The sequence below is a fragment of the Cydia amplana genome, chromosome 19 (assembly GCF_948474715.1).
Source record: "Cydia amplana chromosome 19, ilCydAmpl1.1, whole genome shotgun sequence".
NCBI classification, from domain to species: Eukaryota; Metazoa; Arthropoda; class Insecta; order Lepidoptera; family Tortricidae; genus Cydia; species Cydia amplana.
The window spans coordinates 8,119,112-8,139,947 of record NC_086087.1 but is presented as its reverse complement, the minus strand read 5'-3'; the positions used below and the strand labels follow the sequence as shown (position 1 = coordinate 8,139,947).

The window sequence follows — 20,836 nt, the reverse complement described above, 5'->3', positions numbered from 1 at the left end:
TGACAGTCATGACACTGTTGAATTTGTTTAATTCTATCAACGTAATAAGTACCGTACAATAACAGTTTACTGCGCATTATTAATGCCAATCCCGGTTCATTAGCACTTAGCCTATTTATAAGTCCTACAACGTTTATTAAAAATCATTCAGCGTTTTTTCAAAACTGCCCGTATTTTTTTTTCTAGTGTACACGGAACAATGTATTATTACTCCTATGTCACAATCACACCTTTCTCTCCTTTTGTGGCAAATAAAAGAAAGGTGAAGCCATCTTGCTAATTTACATGTTAAATGCGTAACGACGATTTTATGACAGTGATAATATGAGAGTGGGCGAGCAGCTTCCTTAATTAGTGATTTTTATTAGCACATTCATAATTAGGTAATTTTCAAACAGATTTTAATTTAAAATGACAAATCAAAGCAAAGATAATTACAGTATTGAAAAAAAATACCAAAGTAAGGGCTTTTAAGTCAAGAAATTATTCACGATTAATAGTTGTTCTTACAAAATAAATTGCCAACTTGAATGAACACGGAAACATTAATTTACTTAATTAATTACCAATTCAGTCATCTTATGTGGCCAGTAAAGGTTTCATAAGTAGAAAGTCTGCGCAAAAAAGTAAGTAGGTAAGTAAATACGTTTATATAACGTTAAGAGCTTGATTGGCTGCGCCCTTTTGGGTGAATTCTACAAACTACATTCTCGACAGATGACATTCCATGATGCAAGCTACCTGTTATGTGCGCATGCGCAGGCTGTGCTTACTGAATGTCATTGTGTGCTAATTGGTGTTTGTTGTGAATGTATTTAGGACGTTGTGACAACATCAAATTATTTGGTTGTTAGTCACCGCTCAATATAGATTTAGTTTAAATAATATATCCATAGTCAATAACGGTAACGTAAACGACTAAATCAACGTCTCATGGGCCAAACAATCATTTTTAAATCGTAAATTAAAAGCATAAGGTAGAGCAAATTTGACTGATGAAATCTATAAATGAAGCTACTAGGTAATTAGTATTGTTAGAAGATAGGTACATGCTTTGCATACAAATTCTGGGTTTTGAGCGAACCTGTTTTGCTCAACATAACCTGTAAAACGTGGGACCATTTTGAAAGACCCTGGAATTGCTACGAGGAAAACAGCAGTTACGTAAGTATGGCAAGAGTTGCAGAAATGCATGAATTCCACTTATGTCTCGTGTGCGAAGACAGCAATTACATAATTTAACATGAATCTCGGTGTCCTTAACCGTACGCTGCTCATTATTATAATGTATCTAATTATGTGTGTAAGATCAAGTCAGAGACATGATCCTTATTCATAGTTATACGTAAATAAAGTGAGTATGAGTGCAAGGTCGTAATTTATTCGAGATGTTTTTCTACTTTATGCAAAATAGCAAGAATGCAATGTCTCGTCATGTTCAATGTTTTTCGCGTACATCTACCTATATCAAATATTAATAATAGTTAAGCACAACTGATCAATTGATGCAAAAATACAATGAAAAAAGTTGGGCATGTTTTCAAATACGGTATCTTAATATCGCATGCTTTTGGCTAATTTTTGGCGCGCAAGCATATTCAAAATATGAAAATATTTAAATATTTTCATATTTTCATATTTTATTATATCATCATTTTACAAAATATAAAAACATGTTTTGTAAATGTGTTGACTTATAATAATTAATATAACCTGTCGATAATAACTACGTAAAGGTGAACGGTTTCTAAATAATTGAAATCTGCACGTAACTTTAAATAAAATAACAAGCGTGCGAAATCTTAAATTCAAGAGTTTTAATTGGTGAAACCATAAAAACATTGAAACTAGTCTCTTACCTATTGCACTCATTTTTTTTCTCAGGAAATACATATACCTACATGTACCTTACTTATTGCAAAACCACTTCAATTTAGTACACTTTGGTGGTCTCCGTTTGAGCTATTTTTATGAAGATAAGATACGAATATAGGAAGGTACTTAGATTTAGGTACCTAAAGCTTGTGAGTTAAGGATGACTCACGCTAGACCGGGTCGGGGCTGGGCCGGAGCTTACGGCACTTCGGTTTCTATAGAAAGCAGCACGTGATCACCGATCAGTCGTCATAGAAAATGTCATGTAAGCGTGAGTCATCCTTTACTTTTCTATATTGCTTTAGACTTCGTATATCAGTGAGCCATTAGTTCTTGTTAAATATTAAGAGTTCAGATTTTACAGGATTCATTCTTACAGGTACCTACCAAGGGAGATCCATCTACATACATTTACTTAGCTGAATGCTAACAATATTTAGGTACATACATAATACAACCATACTTATAGAATGATCGATAAAGACTAAATAGCTTTTAATAATAACAGAAACATGTACAAAGGAAAGGATGGATCCCTTTCAGTAACTGTTAAAACGATAAGAACTAGATAAAGCAAGCAAGTTTGATGATTACATAACGTCTAACGTCGTTCTTTAGTACATTACGTCTTTTTTATAAGTAATAATTAATAAATTCTGCAATAGAGGAGTCAAGTCACTAATGCCACTAACATATACAATTAGCACCACGACATTATTATACAGACGAGCGAGGCTTACTCCGAACTTAAACAAAGCAATGTGACAAAGGAGAGGTTACTCTTTTAGGAATCCTAACCCGTATGTTACCGTTACAGCGATAGGAACCAGACACCAATCATCACGGAAATGACACATAACTTCCTTTTTTGAATCAATTCTGCAATAGAGAACTCAAGTCACAGCCGCCACTAACATAGATTGGCACCAGGACATTATCATACAGACGAGCGAGGCTTCCTGCGCCGGGTCACGGGGACGTATTTTCATAATGAGCGCAAATGAGTCGCTATTTCAGCCAGTGTAATTGGACCTCCAGATTTTACTGAAAGAAATGTTTTCATAACAGTAACAAAATTTTTGTTACTACTTAGGTACACAAAGAATTTGAACTTCGGTTTAGGAAATTGATCAAAATTGATTTCTTTATTACTTAAATTCAGTAATTTTTTGAATTACTTAATTAGTTCGACTAATTGTTTTTTCAGTGTCGTTGCGATAGGCAAGTGTTTTGTTTTTCATGGTGTCAATCGATGTTTTTTGGGAGGACAAATTAATTGTAGCAATAGGTAATAAGGCAAGAAACCACAATTAAAATGGGAATCACAGTTACAGTGATGTCTCGACGGACCGGTGATGTCGATAACGCTGGTCCTAAGTCCTTATGCAGGCTCGTTCGAGCTTTCAACTAGTACTAGATACGCAGTTGCAATAGCATTACTCGCAGCCCCGGTCACCGCACAACCGCAGCGCGTGCGCATCCGGTCAGGATGTCTACCGTACGTGATCTTCACGTCTTAGGGCCACTTGTACCATCCCACTAACCCAAGGTTAAGCGGTTAAACCGTTAACATAATGTCAAATTGTACTGGTAACCATGGTAACTTCAGGTTTAACCGGTTAACCTCGGGTTAGTGAAATGATGCAAGTGGCGCTTAGGCGCTTATTACATCGGCCCTTTTTCAAGTCACTTTTAAAAGGGGCCGGTATACCATGGATTTCCGGTGACCGCGTTGAGTTTACAGCTTCACGAAATATCAGAATATCCTTACGGTAATCTTCTTCTACGGGTGCCGTCTGATGTCGCAGTTTGGCAATCATAAGCAATCTGAACCTTCAATACAGCAGCTCTGCAGCAGCAGTGTTTAATAAATACGTTTGATTTAAAGTTGATTGTCCAAATTTTAGACAAACTGCACACTTGATATCCACGTAAAAAGTGAGTTTTCCAAAGAAATTGCACACACACAAACGAACATCTTTAAATATAATACACAGGGTCTAGTTATATACAAAGTAAACGGATACATAGACACAATCGGTAGCCAGGGTGAGTGCTCCCGAGCTAAATATAGCCCAGGCGCTATGGGTGCGGTTTACTATTCAACTGATTTCTAAAACAACGTAACACAATTCAATTGATACTGTTTTATGTCGTTTCAAAACTGTAATACCATTGCAATAAAGAAGCAAAGCTTTTAGTTACTGCTTCAGACATTCCTGATTGGAAACAAGTATGTTTTAAACCTGTAGTGTATCAGACTATTGTTTTTATTATTATTTAGAAACACCCCTTTAACAGTTGTTAATAAAGAATTATTACTTTTACCTGAACAAGAACTTTTTATAAACATATCACATGAGCTAAGTGAGAATTTGTACAAATCTATTAACACATTATTCATCTAAATCGGCTCAATTGTTTTGAACATATATAATTGCACAAAAAAAAACAGAGTTATCAATGTGCACACTTTGTTTGGTAATATCTGGGTGACCGAGCTTCGCTCGGAAAACATATAAAAACTCGAAAATGCGCGTTTTCCCAGAGATAAGACTTAGCTAGATCGATTTTTCGCCCCCAAAACCCCCGTATAGCAAATTTCATCGAAATCGTTAGAGCCGTTTTCGAGATCCCCGAAATATATATATATATATATAAATAAATAAATAAACAAGAATTGCTCGTTTAAAGGTATTAAATAGATATAAAATTAACAAAAACTTAACATAGGGATAAGGGAATCCAATAATCCTTCTAGAAAACGAATGAATCACATAAAGTGTCATTCAATAGAACTTGCTAACTATGTAAACAAAACGCCATACTAAAATTGACACTGAATGTCAAATTACTAGTAACTTTTGTTTACATAGTTCGCAAGTTCTATTGAATGACACTTTAGGTGTTGATACTATCTTCTAGAGAGTTAAGTTATCAACGTGCAAACCTATGTAAATACAAATCTAAAATTCAATGACTCCATAGAGAGGGTGGCCACAGTTTTCGAAACCACGACAGGAATAGTAACTAGTTTCTAGTTTCTATGCAACATACCTAAACGTTGAAGATTGTATCAGCAGATGCAACGACATGGTAGAATATAGCTATCGATTTACAAGTCAGCATTACAATAAAATGCCACTTCACGTATAGCTTTCCTTATTGCACTTACACAGCACCTATGCAGTCTTCCTTTTCTCTCATTAATCACATCTCATCTAATTGTTGCACAACAGCACTCGGCGCAAAATATAACATATAATAAGTGCTCAGTTCCGCTAAAATAGCTCTAACACTTTAAACAATAGAGTTCACAATCGTGAAATGTTGTTGACTGTAAATCTTAACTTTCAAATGGTCCAACCGATCAATAATTAGAAATAAACTGGCTGAGAGCAGTTTGATCGTAGAAAGTCCAGTTAACGTCTGGTAGGTGCCGATAAAACTACTGCTCAAAACAGCATTGATTGGAGTACATCTACATAACAAGGTAAAAGTAAAAGCAGAATAATTATTAATTAAGACAATTGGGTACTTTCCTCTACTTAAAATAAATTATTTCCCACCGTGCACGAAATAAAGCACCAGATAATTATTAGAAAAATATAGATTGCAGTTATTTTTAAATAATATTTAATAGAAATAAATTTGATTGAAACATAAAAAGTAGGTGAGTTGACCGTGACGTCACTACACACGTTTTCATATAAATTTGTTTTCAGTTTTTAGTAAGCATCTTTTCTACTTATTGACATGCCAAAGTGTTTCTGAAGTAAAATTACTTAAAAAACAATCAACAAGTTTTACGTAAGCTCTACACTAGTAATTAATAAATTGTTAGTCTTTGATTTAATTTTATAAGTATGTACGTAAAATAATCTGCCATGTCAACATTAGTTCAAAGTAACAACCAGAATCATTTTATTCCTGACTTAGAAATAAATTTGATTGAAACATAAAAAGTAGGTGAGTTGACCGTGACGTCACTACACACGTTTTCATATAAATTTCATATTAGAAAATCGTTTTGACAGTTCTAAAAAAGAAGCTGATTTGACTAGTAGGAAAGTAGCCAATTAGCAGGTGTAACAATACACTCTTTTTTTGGGCAGTCGTGTAATAAATTACTTTTGTATTCACTATAACATAGGACAACGCCCTGTGTATAAGGGTTTTATTAATTAGCTTTTCCCGTAAGCTCTTTAGTTCTAGGCAGAAGTATGCAACTAATCTTGATTTAGCGTTTAACGTAAAACTTTTAGTCATTTGAGAAATACGTCCTGTCCCGCTGTATGTATTTTCACAGGCTACTAAGGCCATTAATAACTTTGGTAGCTACTTAGCATTTTAAAATTAATTTATTAATATCCGTAGGGCGATAAACTACTGACAAGCGTAATAAAAACTAACCTTACTTTAAACGGTATTTAATAAAAAGTTCGCTATAGTAACTTAATAAAAAGTCAGTAGTAGTTGATGTTTGTAGTAAACCCATCCTAACGTAACCCGTGACAATTTGCAAGTTTCATTTATTTAAAACGAAAGAAAGCATGATTTGAAATAGTGTTTTCAATTTTAATAACAAAACTTCCGTGAGACAAAGACATAGTAAATATATTAAAAACGGGTCACTCACGTAGTAGTGTTTTCAGTTTTTAGTAAGCATCTTTTCTACTTATTGACATGCCAAAGTGTTTCTGAAGTAAAATTACTTAAAAAACAATCAACAAGTTTTACGTAAGCTCTACACTAGTAATTAATAAATTGTTAGTCTTTGATTTAATTTTATAAGTATGTACGTAAAATAATCTGCCATGTCAACATTAGTTCAAAGTAACAACCAGAATCATTTTATTCCTGACTTAGAAATAAATTTGATTGAAACATAAAAAGTAGGTGAGTTGACCGTGACGTCACTACACACGTTTTCATATAAATTTCATATTAGAAAATCGTTTTGACAGTTCTAAAAAAGAAGCTGATTTGACTAGTAGGAAAGTAGCCAATTAGCAGGTGTAACAATACACTCTTTTTTTGGGCAGTCGTGTAATAAATTACTTTTGTATTCACTATAACATAGGACAACGCCCTGTGTATAAGGGTTTTATTAATTAGCTTTTCCCGTAAGCTCTTTAGTTCTAGGCAGAAGTATGCAACTAATCTTGATTTAGCGTTTAACGTAAAACTTTTAGTCATTTGAGAAATACGTCCTGTCCCGCTGTATGTATTTTCACAGGCTACTAAGGCCATTAATAACTTTGGTAGCTACTTAGCATTTTAAAATTAATTTATTAATATCCGTAGGGCGATAAACTACTGACAAGCGTAATAAAAACTAACCTTACTTTAAACGGTATTTAATAAAAAGTTCGCTATAGTAACTTAATAAAAAGTCAGTAGTAGTTGATGTTTGTAGTAAACCCATCCTAACGTAACCCGTGACAATTTGCAAGTTTCATTTATTTAAAACGAAAGAAAGCATGATTTGAAATAGTGTTTTCAATTTTAATAACAAAACTTCCGTGAGACAAAGACATAGTAAATATATTAAAAACGGGTCACTCACGTAGTAGTGTTTTCAGTTTTTAGTAAGCATCTTTTCTACTTATTGACATGCCAAAGTGTTTCTGAAGTAAAATTACTTAAAAAACAATCAACAAGTTTTACGTAAGCTCTACACTAGTAATTAATAAATTGTTAGTCTTTGATTTAATTTTATAAGTATGTACGTAAAATAATCTGCCATGTCAACATTAGTTCAAAGTAACAACCAGAATCATTTTATTCCTGACTTGTATAGTTAAATGTTTACCTTCAACTAATAATTTGTATAATAATTACAATAACAACGTTTTCTACGAACGGTCTAATAGCGAAGAGTCTCGACCAACATCTTGAGAGACTCTCGCTAGGTGGTTGGATCAAGGGCCAGATGCAGAAGGCGGTGATCTTGGACACGGCGCGGATAGTCCGCCTTGCCGCTGCTGGCGGCACCCTAGGTTAGGTTTTTTATAATGTGTTTATATGTATTTTGTATTGTTTTGTTAGTGTTTTTATATTTTAGTTTTATATTCATATTATAAAGAACCTAAACTGAGAAGATAAATAAATAAAGATTACAATAATAACAATACGTTAAATTATGTCTATCAACGCCATGTTTCGCAACACATTTGAGATGTGACAGCCGCACGCCTGTCCGTGTAAATCGACCTTTACAGCGCCTGACACACGTTTAATCGGGCCCATTCGACCCGCTGTGCCCTTTTTACTGCACGAAGACGTTATTACGATTCATGAAGGTCTACTTTTAAAAGCTTACATCGATAAGTGTTAGAATGCTTCCCGTGTGCTGACTGAGGTAATTCCACGAAGGGAAGAGCGGGATACAATGGAACAGGATCATATTGCATGAGCTGTAGTTACTCCTTTTTGATTGTATCTATCTAATACTTAAACCTAATAATACAAATAACTCGACCACCGGTCTGGCCTAATGGGTAGTGACCCTGCCTGTCAAGCCGATGGTCCTGGGTTCGAATACCAGTAAGGGCATTTATTTGTGTGATGGATGACACAGATATTTTTCCTGAGTCATGGTTGTTTTTTATGTATTTGAGTATTTATATAGGTATTACATATATCGTTGTCTGAGTAGGTACCCACAACACAAGCTGACTTGGCCAATCTGTGTAAGAATGTCCAATAATATTTATGTAGGTATTTAAATAACTGTCATCATCATCTTCCTCGCGTTGTACCGGCATTTTGCCACGGCTCATGGGAGCCTGGGGTCCGCTTGACAACTATTCCCAGTAATTGGCGTGGACACTAGTTTTTTACGAAAGCGACTGCCATCTGACCTTCCAACCCAGAGGGTAAACTAGGCCCGTATTGGGATTAGTCCGGTTTCCTCACGATGTTTTCCTTCACCGAAAAGCGACTGGTAAATATCAAATGATATATGCCTAAACCTAAATAACTGTAAGGATACTTATAAATAAAATAAGATAAAGTAGATATGTATGCTACTAGTTTTTATAGTTGGGAATTGTAATACAAATAAAATACAGCGTGTAGAAGATTTGTATGTAAAAAGTTTACTCGCTCTGTATTCTTTGTATTACAATTTCTAGTAACGAAAACTCGTACTTACCAGGCATGGATATGTGTTTCTTAAATGGTTTGGTTTCATCTAATTCCAACAAGTCGTTTTAAAAAGAGAGCGTTTCTTCGATTGTATGGCGGCGCCTAGGTTCCTGTTATTATTTCTCTGTGTTTAAGTTTAATATTATCTGTGCAAAATATTGAACATAATTCGTTAATCATGTTTTTAGGGTCTGTTATGATCATTTATCTTATTTATTGCATACCGGGAAATAAGTACAAATGTATATGCTAATGCGTAAACAATATGTTTCCACAAAAAAATTGGCATTCAGAAAACACTTCGAAATAGAGGAAACAAAATGCGTATGCATAAATTGAACTTTATGCATATGCACGTAGGTCTAAGTTGCTCTGTGGTCTGTGACCGATTAATCGGTCTTTGGCGTTGAACCTACGGTGCGGATATATCGGTTATTGGCGTCGAAAAGGTTAAAAAACTGTTTTCTGCAAACAAAGGCACTGACGCAAGTTCTCTTCGCGTGCCCCCTGACCCTTACGTAAGCCTTGTTCGCGCACTTAACACGTTCGATCGCTCACTACAATTACCTACTTACGCTTTATGTAACCGACCTGAAAGGTGCGAATGGCCACTGGGCGAATACTGACGGCCGGTAGATGTAAGATGAGTTATAACTGAGTCGATGAACTCATCATCATCTTCCTCGCGTTTGGGCTTTTTGTCACGGCTTATGGGAACCGCTTGACAACTAATCCCAAGAATTAGCATAGACATTACTTTTTAAAAAAGCGACTGCCATCTGACTTATTGAGAGTAGTCTGGTCTGGTTCTGGTTCCTCACGATGTTTCCTTTACCGAAAAACGTAAAGATCAAATAATGTATGATACATTTCGTACATAAGTTCCGAAAAACTTATTGATACAAAACGGGGTTTCATCCCGCGACCTCCGGATTTAAATTCGCACGCTCTTACCGCTAAGCTACTAGCTAACGGCTTTTTGGCAGTGTGACTTTTAACCTTTTCGACGCCGTGTCAAACACAAAAGCTGTCACGCTGACGTCACCGAAGTATCAAAACTGAAATTGAACTTTATGCATATGCACGTAGGTCTATGTTGCTCTGTGGATCTTAACGCATGAAATATTGTAAGGTTTCATTTATTATACAGTATCAGTACAAACGACCATGTATTTTAACCAAGTTCAACTCGAAAACGTACCGTCCCCAGTCCCCATGTCCCCATACAGGACATTGTGTACTTAACCTAAAACGGCAGATGACAGGGTCAATGAACTTTATTCTTATTACTTAATTTTCGTTCATTATTATTCTGACTTTCAGCATTATGTTAATTCGTATCATACGTTTTTATATGTCACACGTTTACGTTACGATACACGTTTCTTGGACTTAGTTCTGAGATACACCTTTAGAAACGTAGTTTCAGTACGAATATGGCATTTTTATGCGTAGGTATACGCTTTTTTCAACCTATATCCGGACATGAGGTAAACATTTAGATTAGAATCTGGACCCAAATATTTGACCACCGCCTTACAAAAGACATCAACGCGTAACATTTGTAAGATAACGCGTAACATTTGTAAGATAACGCGTTCAAATTTGACTTTTCATATTTAGTCAAAAATCGTTCTCGAAAAAATGCAAAAGATGACTAAACATTTGGTCAGGATCCTTATCAAATACATGTATGTGTTAAAATTAAGTTAGATTACGATTTAAGATAAGTATGTTGAGGTTAAGAAATAATTCATTAATGCGTGGCGGGGCGTGCCTAAAACTCGACTCATGTCGGCTTGTCTATTTTAAAAGAATGAATGTTTATTATAGGTGAAACAAAACCCCAATTCTCTCAAATGAATAATCAATGGAAACAATGAGAAAAACAGAAAACAAAAGTATTTATACAAGAATCAATGAGGTAATACGCCCAATTGCATAATTTTCAGCTTGCTACCTACTCGTACCATAAAACCACCCAACTATAATCTAAAATCTCCCAACTATCGTCCAAAACTAGCCTCGAATATCTTCGTTTTATGTTTTTTAACCTTATGGACGCCAATGACCGATATATCCGCACCGTAGGTTCAACGCCACGCCAAAAACCGATTAATCGGTCACAGACCACAGAGCAACATAGACCTACGTGCATATGCATAAAGTTCAATTTCAGTTTTGACACTTCGGTGACGTGGCGTCAGCGTGACAGCTTTTGTGTTTGACACGGCGTCGAAAAGGTTAAGTAAATTCAAAATAACATTGGTATTGATACTTAATTACGAATTGATCTTGTGCACCCTAATCGCTGTATGGTGGGTTTACGGTACTTAGTCTCGAACAAATTAAGGCATTGAACTTGTTTGGAGGTAATGTTATTACTGATTAGTAGCTAATATAGCAGTAGCTAATAGCTGGGCATGCATATTTAGCAATATACGGGGCGAAAATAAATAAAAACCTCTTTTCCAGTTACCATAAATGATATGATAAATTACCTACGCTACAAAAACAACTAAGGTGTATAATGCGCTAATTTTGAAAATGGCAAATATCTATAAAACTAGAATCACTTCATACTTTACCAAGCTTACCAAGGTAGAAAGTGCTTCTAGTTTATTAGATTAGATAAGTATCATTTTCAAAATTATCCCGCTTTCGAAGTTACCCCAATGAACCCAAAAAAACAAGGTTTGTTTACTTTTCTTTCTTACCTTCTCTTCTACGTTTAACTAATCAACACAAACAAAACTGTCCTAAAAGGGTCCAAGTTTTTATAGAAATGGTAAAACAAAATGATAAATTTTGTCGTGGATTTACAGAGCGAAGTGTTTTTCATGTGATTATTAATGGGTTTGTCGCGTTGCTTGAAGGGACAATGGTATGAGCGTGATTCGGACCACCGTGCTCCGGGGCTCACTGAAGATTTATTGTGTGACAGGTTTGAGGTGCCTAGGTATTATGATTTTGCATTAGCTTATAAAACTGAGTGTCGTCAGGCGTGGCTCACTCCGCGATTTCGTCGCTTTGCTACAGGTAGCTAAAAGTAGATCCGTTCCACACCAATTTTGTTGGCTAGCCATAAGCCGCGCGTGGCGCTGTCGCCACCTAGCGGCCATATCTGTGCTGATCGTAACAGACGCGTTTTGTTAGAGAGTGAGTCTTCTGTACCTAGTACTATTATTTATTCTGTGGTGTCGCGTATGTTTATGAGACTCGAAAGTAGTTAATAAAACTTAGATTATAACATTAGAGTTCCTTCAATTTCTCATGGAATCCACTTTAAAAAATAATTTTCCAAATTGTTTGAGAAACAACGGAGTTCTGAGGAAACAAACATAAAAAAAAAATAAACCTAAGTGAGTTGGGGTAAGATTGAAAGAGTTTTTCATGAGTATGCCGAAGCATTACGGGCGACTTCTTATCTTATCCCTCATCATAAACCCTTTCAACCTTACCCCAATGCACTTGCCTACCTTTGTCCGAATTGAGAGCCTCCCAATGGAATTTAGAAGCCGGTTAAAAAGTGAAACAAGCCATTTACTAGAGCATATCTGGGAGACCGAGCTTTACTCGGAAAACATATAAAACCTCATAAATTAGCGTTTTCCCAAAGATAAGACCTAGCTAGATCGATTTTTCGCCCCCGAAAACCCCCATATAGCAAATTTCATCGAAATCGTTAGAGCCATTTCCGAGATCCCCGAAATATATATAAATAAATAAACAAGAATTGCTCGTTTAAAAGTATTAGATTAGATAAGATAAGATATCTTAATCTTAAGAACAAAATGTTTTGTAAATACTTCTGGCTGCGTACCATGAGCACGGAATCGGAAGGGGACCGGTTCCAAGGAGTTTTGTTTTTATTTCAAACGTCTGCGCCTGCGTAGGTGGGCGTTTTTTTTTTGTTGTCCCCTACACTTTTTTTTCAAATTTGGGATTTTTTATGTTATTTCTACTCAGAATCACGAGCTCTTTCTATCCTAATAGGAGAAAAAAAGTGTCCCAAAATTTCCATACATTTTTCGATCTTTCCATTTCGCGACCGCCATACAAAGTCTATGAAAAATGGTGACGGAATGGAAATAAAAACCTTAGGATACTTTTTTCTCCTATTAGGATAGAAAGAGCTCGTGATTCTGAGTAGAAATAACATAAAAAATCCCAAATTTGAAAAAAAAGTGCAGGGACAACAAAAAAAACGCCCAGGTAACTGTAACTATGTCTGGTTGGAAGAGAACGCAAAGCATTAAGTCTACATTAAAAAAAAGCATCTGATGATAATGCCGGTTGTTGCTTAGTTATGAAATCTTAATGTCGTAATAAAAGTGAAATAGCAAGTCCTTTACGTTTTATTTGGTTTAACTCCCACTTTGGGGCAATGGAACCACTGGGGCAAAAGGAACACTTTTAAGAGACTGTTATACTGCTCCTCTTATCCAAAATTACCTTTATAGGTACAGAAATGCAATACACTATCTTATAAGACATTCACCTATTTAGTCGCATCGCCACCGTCGTTTATAGTCACGAATTTTTAGATCAGGGCTATAACCGCGAAAATCGAAGTTGGCAAATTGCGGACATCTTGCTCTGTCACTCTAATTACGCCTTCATTGGGGTAAAAGAGAAAGATCCCCGCAATTTGCGAATTTCGGTTTTCGCGGTAGGCCCTCAGATGTAAACTAGGTACTATAGAGTGGTTAGGTATGTATAAATTATTCGGGGTAAGGGAAAAACGTTTAGGGAATGAAATATCATACTTCTTCTCTTACCTCAACCAAATAAACTATGTTTCCCTTACCCCATATTACCTTATGCACAAAATAATTGAACTTTGTCAATAATTCCGCAACACTTTTGCACGTACACGAGGGTCAGTTTTTAAGTTATTTCCCTTCACCTAACTTACAAGTAGGTACTAAATGTACCAAACTGTCCAGTTGGGTAAACGGTACGATACACGTTTGTAAACTGACCCCTAACAGACCCATAGTTGGCGCGTTCTAGACATAGACAGAAGTAAAAGCATCTACAAACGCTACCTAAACACTAACTGAACGCACCTTGTCCTACATCCAGACTGACGTCTCAAAACGTTAACCTCTTGAAAGTTAAAAGCTTCGTATTTCAACAAAAGCTAGTTATTTCATCTGTATATTATAAACTTACCGGTTAAATTGTAATTCCAATATTCCCAAAAAATCACAACACTAAAAACTTTCGTTCGGAAATTAGTGTAACTTTATCAATTCAATTCAACCTCACTAGCACTACTTTCGAATGCGGGTAGGAGTGACACGAACGCGCGCGGAGACGGTCCACCGGGTACTGAAGAAGTGAGGAGACACGTCACTGGCGCGAGCGCAGGCTCACCTTTACTTTGGCGTGTAGCGCGACCGATGACAGTTGATACTTAGCTTGGTGAGAAATTATTTTTTATTGAGGTTTATTTATGTTTCATGATCATGACATTCATGACAGTTAGCGATTACAGAGGGGCTACCGCGAACCACGTACGACATGTTGCATCTCTGTCGCACTTGTAATTTTGTACGTAAGTGTGACAGGGAGGCAACACGTCGAACGTGGTTCGCGGTAGGCCTTCTGTTCCCTTCTCTTCAGGTTTGGTTTAAACGCGTTTTTGTTACCTACATGATGAGTGAATTAACCCTTTGACACGTGAACGTGATACCTGTTTAATTCCAACTTTAAGATTTTGTTTAAAACTGTAAAGTTTTGTTTAAAACATTAAAGCCTTAAGTTTTAGGTTGCCTTAAAAGAGTTCCTAGTTGAGAATTGTACATGTGGCTTCTTGTTTTGTTAGGAGCCTTGAGGAAAAGAGAACTAGGTTGAATTTCACTGACGGGACGGCTCGATTCTATACTAAAACATTATTGATTTCCGTTTCCGGGGCCAGCTAACCCTGGGTAGAAAGGACCGTGTTGCGGAAGTGGCACAAGAGTGCAGAGGAACACGCAAGGTAGTTATGCAACCACGCATTAACATTTTGTGTTCCTTTACGCGTGCTTCTGTATAATATTTCTTAAACGATCATATTAAAACGGGTCACTCACGTATTTTAAGTCGATTTAATATGTTTGCGTCTCACGGAAGTTCACGGAAACCAGGGCCTATGTTTAGTTCGCTATACCTACCCAATTTAGCAACCTGCAAATCACATGTGAACAAAAAACGTTGTTGCCTTAGGTGTTAAGGATTGATTTAAGCTAAAACATAAAAATGCCTCATGCCTGCAAGTATCAAGCAGTGTCAGCATCTCGGCCTCGATACCGTGTCGCGCCTCGCTCCATCTAGCTATCTGTTTCACATTAGTAAAACGCTGGCCAAAGACGGATGGACGCAAAAACGCACCAATAGGTACCTCAAATTATTATCATCATCTTAAATTGGTCGATCATTACGGTTAGCTTCGGTTTAACTGGATATTTTAGGCTTTTTGTATTGATCTTCATTATATTGAGCGTATACTCATGATTTTACACAGTTATGAAGGATACAGTTACCAAGAAACCAGTTATCTACCGTGCTGTCCGAATTCTTCAAAGTATTTTGGAATTAATTACAATTCGAAAATAAAGTAGGTATGAAAATGTACCTACTATCCTCTATTCATCCCTCCTCAACTTTATTAAAATTATTAGGAGCGCACTCCATACAATACAAGTAGGTAACTAAAAGAAAAAAAAACAGTAGGTATAGCTGTTTAGACGACAACGGTTTCACTCACTTGAATTTATAGTCGCTTTTGGCGACATGCTAAAAGTTTAATTTCGATGGCTTTTTCATGTCATATGAAGGAACGGAACCCTCCATTATGCCTGACTCGACACGCACTTCGACGGTTTTTTTATAGAAGCGTTGGCCCTTTTCCAACAGCATCTTCCGATCAACTCCATCCAAGTTATCATACTATCGAATTATATTAGTACTAGGTCTATGTTCAACTTTTAAAACCATCAGTATTTTCGCTTCTTTTTGGTGCCATTTCTTGAGATTTCTTGAAAAATTAATGCGGAGTGAGCGTATCAAAATGGTCCTTAGCGGGATAATTAATTAGTATAAGTAATTTACATACTTAATTAATATGCCAGCTCCTAACAAGTCCTTTAAATATGAATGAGAACGTAAAACAGAAGAAACAACATTATAAATTTTAATTGGGACAATTTCTTTTCAAACAAGCCTAGAATAAAAATAACAAAATACCTGCTGGAGAAAGGCGGTAAATGAGTAATGTGCCGTTTGAAAGTTTTCAGAATTGCGAAATTTCCACATGGAAATATTTCAGAATCCTCAAATCGCTCATATTTTTGTATGGGCATCGACATTTTTCATTTCCAAAATGAAAGTTTCCTTTAAAAATTCCGAGCACTCCAGCTTTCCAGGAAATTTTCCGCAACTTGCACACCTGCCCGGGAACATATAACCAACATTCTCTATACCATTTAGATCAAAGTGAATGAAACATATCTTGCATATTATTTACGTAGCAGATACCTCCTCTCATTGAGGTTTAATACTATAGTAAAATAAATTATACTCATTAGATAACCCTCAAGTTCCTACAAAGTGCCCGTTAGAGTTAAACCACGGTTAAACTACACATTACCATATTTTGCTGATAACTGCATTACATTACCTTCTAAAGTTTTAAGACCCTTGAAGTTGTATCTGATTTAATATCTTATTGCAATTGCGTAAGGTGCAAAACCTAGATACTTTATAAACTTCACTATACGTATTTAGTTTGGATAATGTTGGTAATGACCATACCTATAATCTAATAAATAACTATGGTACGCGCCTGGAGCACTCTTTACTTAAGTATGTTTTGTACTTAAGATATATCCAATGCCCTTAATATGGAAATAAGGTATAAACAAGTTAAAAGTCCCTAGTTATGTTAATAAGCACTTACATGATATTGATCCTTTTCACTCTTCCTTGTCTAGTCTCAAAATTGAACTTAAACGTAAATTGTTTTAGTTTAAATATTAGTTTAGATATTAAAAATTGTTTTAAATAGGTAACAAAATGTATAAACGTAACTTTCTGATTGTCCTACCTTCCAAATAGTGAAATAAATTGATGACTACTTGTCTTATCCGATAACACTAAATTAGATATTGATGTTAAACCTATTTTCCAATCTTCTACGTACCTACCCTCTATATAACTTCACACAATACTGTTTGTTTTGAAGACTGGTAAATATAATTTAGGTAGGTATGGCTCATAATTTCAAATTTCTTTTTCTTTCTGCGGTTATTATGTATGTTAACATTATGTACTCATTAATGAACCTCCAGGTCTGTTTCTTAAGTATGTTAAGTACACTACATTGTACTAAAAATCCATTTGCATTATGTGACTGTTTGTTCTAAAAAAAAAAAAGATAGTCACTTTGAATTGAAAATGGTTACGAAATCGAAACTGGTTTTCCGAGATAAAACTTAATTGAGGATCACTATTATTATGTATACTAGAGCTTTGGTACTTGGTAGGTGCCTTTACGGGCCGGTACAGACGGACTGTGTTTGGGAACTGCTCGCCAACGTTGCAGTTCCCATACAATTTGCAGTCTGGTTGCAGTCTAGTCTGTGTGTATCGGCCCTAAGTTAAAAGTAACAACTTTTGTGTTATTTTCCACTCAGAATCACGAGGACTATTGATTTAGGCAAAGAAAGAAAAAAGACAAAAAAAGTGTCCCAAGTCTTCCATTATACCACCTAATAGGTAGGTATAAATATTAAGTGTTGCATTCGTGACTTTGGTTGACAGAATACTTTTTAAACAAGATCCGAATATCCACAGCCACTTTCTAATTCAAAAACTTACTTATTTTTAATTTTCAACACAATCGAATAACAGTTCAACACTTTCTTCTGAAATATCATTGACCACGGGACAAATTTTACGATAATAGGTACTTACGACGAAAGTCGGTATGTGGGTCGCAACCTGCCGATCGTGAACTTGGAACCGGTCCCCGCTGATCTTTCCAAAATTATAGAGGAAGAGCGTTTCACTCGCGTACGACAGGTCGAATCAAAGAGAACTGTTATTTTTTTATGAGATCAGGCAAACGAATGATGGTAAGCAATTACCGTCGACCGTAGATACCCGCAACACCAGACGACTTGGAAGTTGCAACTGCGTTGCCGGCCTTTATGATGGTCCTAGGCTTTTTCTTGAAGGTCGTATCGGTCCGGAGTTCATTCCTCAGTTTAGCTATGCGAGGCATAGGTATTAGGTACTTAATATAATGCATACCTTTCGTGCATAATGAAATGGGGCCTTTTTTTTGACGGAGTGAGAATGAATTTACGCACGGTGTGATAATGAAATTGGGCCTGGAATTCCGGAAGATTTCTCTTCTTCTTTTTTACGATCTATTGAAAAATCTCAAAATATTTATATCCAAACGCTAGTCAAGTTGCCAGCAAAAGAAAGGTAGAATTTTTTGTCATGGACGCTCCAGCGGGATAATGATCTTGATATATACATATGTACTCGTAAGCGTATCACCCACCCAGAAGTAGATACTTAGTCAAGATATTATCTTGCAAGACGTTAAAAATAAATCAACTTAAAATATACCGTTATTTTTAGAGAATAAATTCCAGCCGCGATATGCGTTCACCCATCTGTCGCCTGGCCGTATGTCAGAAATGACATGGTTAGTTATATTTTCCAGTTATATTATATCAAAAACATTGTCAGAAAAGATTTAGTCACTCGCGCGACAGGTTTCGGAGAGTTGCGGTCTCCATTTTCAAGCACTATTAACTGTGCGTGAGTAACGTTCACGATGAAGGCGCGTCGCGTACTCAAGTTTGCTCAAGTACACACGAACACAAGTATTTATCTCGGTTCCAATTCCTGGGCATTTGCAACTATGGGGCAAATGCAACAATTTTAAAAATATAAAAAGTGAGTCTAGAGCTAGAGGCTCTTATACTATGGACGAACGAGAGTTCGTGAAAAGAGATTTTATGACTGGCGAAAGTATGCCATGAATAAAAGTGGCTTTAGGTCCAGACTCACTTGTATTTTTAGCAATTGGCCGACCTTACCTTAATATGGAGATATACCTATTTGGAACTGAGATAAATAGATAAGTATACTGGAAAAACATATACTGATATTTTTCCGGTATACTTATCTATTTACTTACAACAGTATTTTGATAGGTAGGTAATTTTGGAATAAAACACATCATAATAAACTTAATATAAAGATATATATTTGACACCGTCATCAACTTATATATTATAATAATTAGGTACCAATTATCTTTAGAACATTTACTACTAATAGTTAAACGAAGGAGAAAAGGGGGTAAGGTTTAACTTGGGTTAAATTTAATTAACCGATAACATATATTATGATCCCAAAACCAATTTAACGAAATAATATGTTTATGTATTTTATTATTTTGCTTAAGAGGAATAATTAACTGTCAGTTTAAATTGTTTCGATATACTGTACGATATGATTCTGAATTTGTTCAGGATAATGTTTTAACGTAAACGGACGTTTTTTTTTTTGGTGTCCCAAACACTTTATTTCAAATTTGGGATTTTTTATGTTATTTCTACTCAGAATCACGAGCTCTTTCTATCCTAATAGGAGAAAAAAAGTGTCCTAAGGTTTTTATTTCCATTCCGTCACCATTTTTCATAGACTTTGTATGGCGGTCGCGCAATGGAAAGATCGAAAAATGTATGGAAATTTTGGGACACCTTTTTTCTCCTATTAGGATAGAAAGAGCTCGTGATTCTGAGTATAAATAACATAAAAATCCCAAATTTGAAAAAAAAAAGTGTTTGGGACAACGAAAAAAAAAACGCCCAAACCTGTACCATACCTACCTAATTTTTTTTTACAAAATTATTCGTTCGTGTCTACTAAAAACCTGAAACTGACAGGGAGTTAGATATAATAAATTACTATTAATACTGATAAGTTTCCCAACCACTTCGATACAGCGATTGAAAGGCCTGCTATAGAACCACAAGCACAAGATAAATTAATTATTAGACTAACAAAGTCTAGAAAAAACCGCGAACTTAACACGTCTTTTAGTTTACTTGTCTTTGTCACAATTAATTATTACTCTTAAGCAAACGGGACACTTAATACTAGTACCCAGTAATACTGTGACTAGATACAATAATTGTCAATGACACTAGTAGTCACTTAAACATAAAAGGTACGTAGAAATATAAAATAAGTTTTCACACAATACAAATGCGAGCAAAATAACAGCCCGTAAATATATATAGTTATTTAAATGGATAGATTAGATTATTAATATCATTATAGCACTTTACGCGACTAAGAAATAACATTATTTAATTTAACACTCAATGAAATATTTGAACAAAAATGTTTGATTTGTATAAAATTTAGTGCCACGTTGATGTATTTTTTACAGTTAAAACTATTACAAATGTTCATAACAGGGTGACTTTAAAATGGCTACCAAAATAAATAATTATGCCTTGATTCGTAACATACAGTACAACGTACCTATAAGTTGACTTGAAGTTCGTTGCGCGTTGCTGCGCTACTATCAGGCGTGGCTCACTCCGTGATTTCGTCGCTTTGCTACAGGTAGCTAAAAGTACATCCGTTCCACACCAATTTTGGTGGCTAGCCATAAGCCGCGCGTGGCGCGGTCGCCACCTAGCGCCCATATCTGTGCTGATCGTAACAGACTCGTTTTCTTAGAGAGTGAGTCTTCTGTACCTAGTACTAGGTATTATTTATTCTG

General features: G+C 35.7%; 1 protein-coding gene across 4 annotated transcripts in view; it reads right to left on the bottom strand.

Annotated features, from left to right (window-relative positions):
* Positions 1 to 14,435, bottom strand: part of LOC134656866 (zinc finger CCCH domain-containing protein 13) — a 109,956-nt gene extending 95,521 nt beyond the window's left edge. For 2 of the 4 annotated variants that reach the window (XM_063512396.1, XM_063512398.1), the window contains exon 1: positions 14,206 to 14,435. The gene's annotated coding sequence lies outside the window, so the exon portion shown is untranslated. The remainder of the gene's footprint in view (positions 1 to 14,205) is intronic. The other 2 variants (XM_063512397.1, XM_063512399.1) reach the window with 2 other exon arrangements.
* Between the last annotated feature and the right edge of the window lie 6,401 nt (positions 14,436 to 20,836).